The sequence below is a fragment of the Pelodiscus sinensis genome, chromosome 1 (genome assembly GCF_049634645.1).
Source record: "Pelodiscus sinensis isolate JC-2024 chromosome 1, ASM4963464v1, whole genome shotgun sequence".
NCBI classification, from domain to species: domain Eukaryota; kingdom Metazoa; phylum Chordata; order Testudines; family Trionychidae; genus Pelodiscus; species Pelodiscus sinensis.
This window is the reverse complement of record NC_134711.1, coordinates 11,594,149-11,600,877: the sequence shown is the minus strand read 5'-3', so window position 1 is coordinate 11,600,877 and position 6,729 is coordinate 11,594,149.

Below are 6,729 nucleotides of genomic sequence, written 5' to 3'. Positions count from 1 at the left end.
TTAAATTACACCTCAGCATAGAGGGAACAACGTGATTTCCTATAAACTAGAGAAGCATCCATCCTGAATAGGTACGTCTGGTTTTACTGAGGTATGGAATCAGAGGGCATTCCAGCAGGTCTTGCATCATCTACCTCCATATTAGAATGGAGAGCCTGGTGATTGTTTATTTTTTTGTTTATTTATTTATTTATTTATTCATTGGGGTTTTGAGTCTACATTTTGTATGGAAAAGGGGTTGGGTTTAATTGTACTGAGGCAGCCAGAGAGCAAAGTAGGAGTATTCAAACTGAAATAATTAAATACACTTGGGTGGGTTCTCTTGTGTACCAGAAGAAATGAGGAATACCAGGGCATGTCTTCTAGCTTCGTGGACTCAGAAATCTACCTCCAGCCCCACTGAAAATGGTTGCTGGGTAGTTCTAACTTATTGGTTTAGGTTCTTTAAAGAGCTGTACACCAGTGGAGGATAGGTGTAGTAAAGCTGAGCTTTAACAAATGGCTCCTCCTCCACCCTTAGTTACACGGGAATTCTGTAGCTTAGGCATGCTTGGCCCAACATGCAGTTATCCTACATCAAATGAATTTCTTATGGCCTTCTGTAGCTCAGTGATTTACCTAAGAGGAGCAAGTGGCCAGATCTAAACAGAGAATCTGGCCCAGTATGTTTCTGGTGCCAGAAATGTGTTTCCCCTCTTCTTTCTCCCAGTTGATAGGAAATACAAGCAGGGAAGGACAAATAGCTTTCTCTTTTGTGGTCATGCTGAGGGTCTGTCTGTGAAATCAGAGAGCATTGTGGTGCCGCATAAAATTCAGGATTGTCTCACATATAAGATACCTCCTTTAAGAAAAGCACTCATTCCTATTAGCTACGTACTTCACATATTCCCCTAAGCTGACTCTGAACTGTTTGGCAGAAATGATTTAAACCCTTCCAGTTAACACACCGGTGTTTGTTTGTAAAAGAATGAACCAGAGTTAAAAAAAAAAAAGTTGGTTTCAAGAGCCTCCATTTCAGGGGAGTAAAAACATATCCGGGAAAGGTTGAGAGCTTCTTGAGGGAGAGCAGCCTATTTCAGAGAAGAATAGATTTGAAATCATTTTCAGTGCTACAGCTATGAAAACCCACGACTGAAAACTCTAGCCTTGAGAAGTAGCAATGCATCATGAGAAAAAAGGTGAGTCAACATGTAATGTTTCAATTACAGGGTTCTCAAGGGTGCACTGGGGGTGTAATAAGTAAGGTCATGGTCTTTCCATCAGCAGTACCCCTGATATTTCAGCAGTTGCAATGAATAGGAAACAATAATAGTTATGATTGTAGGAAGACCAGAGTTCATAACGGATCGATCTAATGTTCGGAAAAGTAAATAGATAAAGATTTGTTATGTAACAATGGTATTTATATGGCCAAGGATTTTTTTTCTGTGTGAGGATGACAATGAGCCACAGAGGTGACCAGTATATGTAATAGTGCATGGTGAAGGAAGTTAAAAGAAGGAATTTTTTAAAAATGATGTATTTTCCCTTTAGATTGGGAGAAAAAAAGAAGGAAATGGTTGTGCTCAGAGGACAGGAGAAGTGAGGTCTTTTGGCCTGGAAGTCAGGATACCTTGTTTGACCTGTTGCATTGTCTGTGGGCAATTTACTTTACTTCTCTGTATCTTTTCTCCCCATTCTTTGTTGGTCCTGTAGAGTTGTTATAAATTCCAGCTCTGAAGGGCTATCTCTCAGCAGTTTGTACTGCTGACGCTTTAGCCAGTATTTGAGTCCTTTGTGGGGTTGTTTCCATTGAAGGATCAATTGACTTTGAGTCAGGTATGTTCTTTGGTCTTGTTTATTTCCCATTTCCCTGAACACCATATAACAACAGTTGGCAGTTTCTTTGCTCACAATTTCTAAGCCTGCCCCTCCAGCCCCAAAGAGCTCTCTCTCTCTCTCTGCTCCTTCTCAAACAGACTACACTGCCTCTCTCCAGTGTGCCGGGTTTCTGGCTGCTTTAACACAGGCACACACAAAGCTTGCCTAAAACAGTACCCTAAATTTGTACAGACCCCATGGCTAAGCCCTACTCTGGCTTTGCCATGTGGCTGAGTGCCTTGGGCAGTGGCATCTATTCCTCTAGCTATCTTATGCTGAAGCAGCCCTAGACAAGCTGCCGGCAACTGGCACCCTAGGTGAAACATGCAATCGGCACACGTTCGGCACGCCTGCCTCCAAAGCCCTCAATGGCCATTTATCTTGGCACCCTAGGCAACTTCCTAGTTCGCCTGTATTGATGGGCTGCCACTGATCTTATGCCATAAAGAGGTGTGACAGGGTGATCCCACGTTGGATGAGATGGGGCTGATCTCACATTATGGACAGTGGATGTCCCAGCCATCAGACATACTGGGTATGCTCCAACTGCTGCTTCCGTATAAAAGGGAGCATCCCAGGTCATTCTAAGCTGACCGCTGAGGAGAATGAAGGATTGGTGGAGGCTCCAGTCCAGGAGTCACTTTAGCCTTTGCCTGTAGGAGACAGAGTCCCTGAGGTCCAGACTGGACTGGAACCAGAATCCCAGTCAGCTATCTGCATCGAGGAGCATTGAACCCCCAGCTTCAGGACATGCAGTAGGAAGCGGACCAGGGAGACAGTTGAGTGGAATCCTACCACCTGAGGAAAATTAGAGTGTTGTGGTAGGATCCTCACTGGCTGAGTGGTGATGACATTCACCTCTGACAGAGCCCTGGGCTGGAACCTGGTAGAGCAGGGAGGGCCTGTGTTCTCCTACCCTGTCCATTACCACCTCCCCTGACCATGGTCGCAGCCCCCTAATTCTGGCCATTGAGTCACACAGCCCTGACTGCAGTGGCTGTTGGATTGACTCTGGCCATCAGCCCCAGTGCCAACTCTGCCCACACTTCTACGCAAGCGATTTCATCACTGGACCCAACCACATCAGCCACCAAATCAGAGACTCATTTAACTGCACATCCACTAATGTGATCTATGCCAACAATGCCCCACTGCCTTGTGTACTGGCCAAACTGGACAGTCTCTATGGGAAAGAATTAATGGTCACAAATCAAATATTCGAAAAGGCAAAACACAAAAGCTGTTGGAGAACACTTTAATCTGCCTGGACCCTCAGTAATGGATCTCCAAGTCACCATTTTTTTCCCAGGCCAATTCCACAAGCCAAATACACAGAGAAGGGTTGGAACTTAACTTCATTTACAAGTTTAATTCTTATGCAAATAGTATGAAAAAGGACATTGGCTAGCTCGCACACTACCTTCCACATCCTATGACTTAACCTATCAACCAAACAATGGAGGTGCTAATTGTTCTTATCAGCCTGTTGTAACTATCTGAATCATCTACTTACTGTCTCTCCTTTTAATTTTTTTCTCCTTTCCCCCTGCTGTTTTCCTCCCCCCCGCCCCCCCACTTCCCTTGTTTATTCTTGGATCTGGACTTCTAATATTTCAGTCATCTGAAGAAGTGAGTTGCGCCCATGAAAGCTCATGATACCATCTACATGTTTTGTTAGTCTTTAAGGTGCTACTAGACTATTTGTTGTTTTTTAAGTTTTTCCTGTTACAGACTAACTTGGCTACCCCTCTGAAGTTATAGATCAAAAAAATGCTTAATGACAGGCAGGAACATCTTCTAATTTAACAGTAGAATGCTTGGCACAGTAGGGACCCAGTATCGATGGAGCCTTCTAGGGGCTATTATAGTAAAAATAATAAATATTAATAATGGACCAGGCACTCTGCATAGTATCTATCCCAAGGAAATCATAACCTTTCCCCTTTAGGTTTGATTGAGTCAATCTTGACTGAGATTGGGTCAATATTAAAGGCCATACACCTGGTGAGTTTTCATTGACCTATACTGAATGAGCATGCGGGTGTCTCTCTAGCTTCTTGTGATGTGGCTGTAACCACCAAACCGTACTTTATCAAAGCTATCAAGCTAAGCCCCTACCCTTCTTATAGTAGGTTCAGAGAAAAGAAGTGCATATAAGCAAGCCTCATGCTCCCTTTAGGTGACACTGTGACACCACGGACTGTTCCTTCCTCCATCATCCCCAAAATGGTTAGGCGCCAGCAGGATAAGCTCTGAGAGTAGAGGAGTGAGTCCTTCTCTCTACCTCAGTCCTGACACCAAAGGATCAGTCTGTATCTATGAAAACTATTCAGTAAGGCACTGTCTTCCTCTAGTGGTGGATTGGCCACAGAGGCATATTAGACTGTTACAGCATGGGCTAACTGGGATGAACCTTTTAGCTCATGCTTTTGGACGCAGAGCACCCAGGTTCAATCCCAGCTGTCGACAACCCGCATGGGCTAGTCTTGCCTGCAGGAAAGTGTCTACACTATAGTGACAAAGCTGTTGTGATGCTGGCATAACCTTGTACTGGAGACACAGACCACAGCAACAGAAGATGCTTTTCAAACACTGCGGCTACGTCTACACTGGCCCCTTTTCCGGAAGGGGCATGTAAATTTCACCAGTCGTCTTAGGGAAATCCGCGGGGGATTTAAATATCCCCCGCGGCATTTAAATAAAAATGTCCGCCGCTTTTTTCCGGCTTTTAAAAAAGCCGGAAAAGAGCGTCTAGACTGGCCCCGATCCTCCGGAAAAAGTGCCCTTTTCCGGAGGCTCTTATTCCTACTTAGGAATAAGAGCCTCCGGAAAAGGGCGCTTTTTCCGGAGGATCGGGGCCAGTCTAGACGCTCTTTTCCGGCTTTTTTAAAAGCCGGAAAAAAGCGGCGGACATTTTTATTTAAATGCCGCGGGGGATATTTAAATCCCCCGCGGATTTCCCTACGACGACTGGTGAAATTTACATGCCCCTTCCGGAAAAGGGGCCAGTGTAGACGTAGCCTGCCTGAGCAATGACTGCTAGGTCAATGGAAGCACTGTGCCATCATCCTACACCGCAGGTTAACATGGCATGTTGCTCAGGGGTGTGGATGTTTCATTTCACCGAGAGCCACACTTATGTCGACATACATTTTAAGCAGACAATGGGACTCAGTCCTGATCTCAGTAGGGTTGTGGCAGTGCATGCAGGAACATTCAGGAAAATCCCATGCTGTGAACTGCATTTTCTTACATTCCAAATCGTAAATTAACAAGCTTGAAAAAGACACAGTTGAAATACATTTTTCATGGTTAGGTATAACATTTGTCACTCAAATTTGTCATTGAAATTAAAGAGCTTGCTACTGCGGGAGCAGAAGTGTTTACATTTCCTGATTTATATGCCTTTACATTCATAACCTTAATGTAATTTTTTGCATTTAATATTTTATCTTCATTTAAATCACAATGAATTAAGTCACAATGATTTACAGGAAAAGTTAATAGTGTTATTAGATTCACTTCACTGTCCACCTATTACCACTGAGACCCTTCTCTGCTAAGGTGTCTCGCAGTATCCATTCATTTGATTTTTATCAAAACCTAGCAGTGTTTTATGACAGCTAATCACTACTACACTCTGATTCCATACAGAGAAACTAGCAATATAGATTTTGTAATCATTGATCTTTTCTCTCACAATCTCTGAAATGTTTCTTAATTATGTATAAAAAACTAGATGAGGCTGATATGACAATTCAGTGTTATTAGATCTACATGAATAGTATTAGTCCTCCCCAGACTTATCTATCGGAGAAATCTTCTAAACCCTTTCTTTCTTGTAAAGCCCCCCTCCCCCAGCTAAATTTAGAGAAACTCACTGGAGATGGCATTGTCCAACTTTATCGAGCTGTCATTAAGATTTTTGAAAGGAGTCTAGGAAGTTGAATTCCATTTGACATAATCTAAATTGTTACTGATTTGTTGACATTCACATTGTTGCCTTAGTGGCAACAGAGGAAAATTTTCAAAGCAGTTGTCAGAGGATTGGAGGATATGTTTGTGAGTGGAGGAAACAAAGGGAAAAATACATTCAGAATTCAGTCACCATACTGCCTTTGATGTTTTTTGTTTAATAAAGAAATGCACATGGTAAATACTAGCAATCTGCACATAAAACACCATTATCAGCATCTGTAGCCCATAGATATCTTATTTCTGATGGGAGTGTTAATTTCAACACAATGACAGAAATACCAACTATGGAAACAATTTATGCATTTAAGCAGCCAAACAGCCAGAGACTTTTCTCAAGGAAGAAGTAACAGCCCAAAAAATAAATAAATAAAAATGCCATTTTCTAATTGAATCTACAATGTATGTGCTATCCTGTTAAAAGAGACCTTGCTATCTTGATAAGGAAAACTAATGAGATGGCCTTTCTAAGGCTAGTCACATAATAGTCATGGTGACAAGGCCCTCTATTGAGAAATAAGGCTGAAGATAAATGAGATTTTTCTAATATCCATTTCACCCATTGTTCACAAGTGTCATGCAGTACAACTTCTATTTATCATGGAGCTAGTAGAAGCTAGACATGATTTTGTAAAAGGAAGCCAAAATTGCAACAATGTGTTAACAGGCTTTAACCTCCCTCCCTTTTAAAAAAAATTTTTAATATTTAATTGTTACTATTCCATTTTTATTTGCTAGGAACCTAAAGGAAAACACATTGTATTTTGTATGTGCTGCCCAGAATGCCTACTGCAGCATCAATTTATACAGCATTCAAATCTCAAATGCCAGTAAGTATTTCAAATTAGCAGGCTGCTGGCCTTTCCCCTCAGTCCAGGAAGCAGTGATGTTACA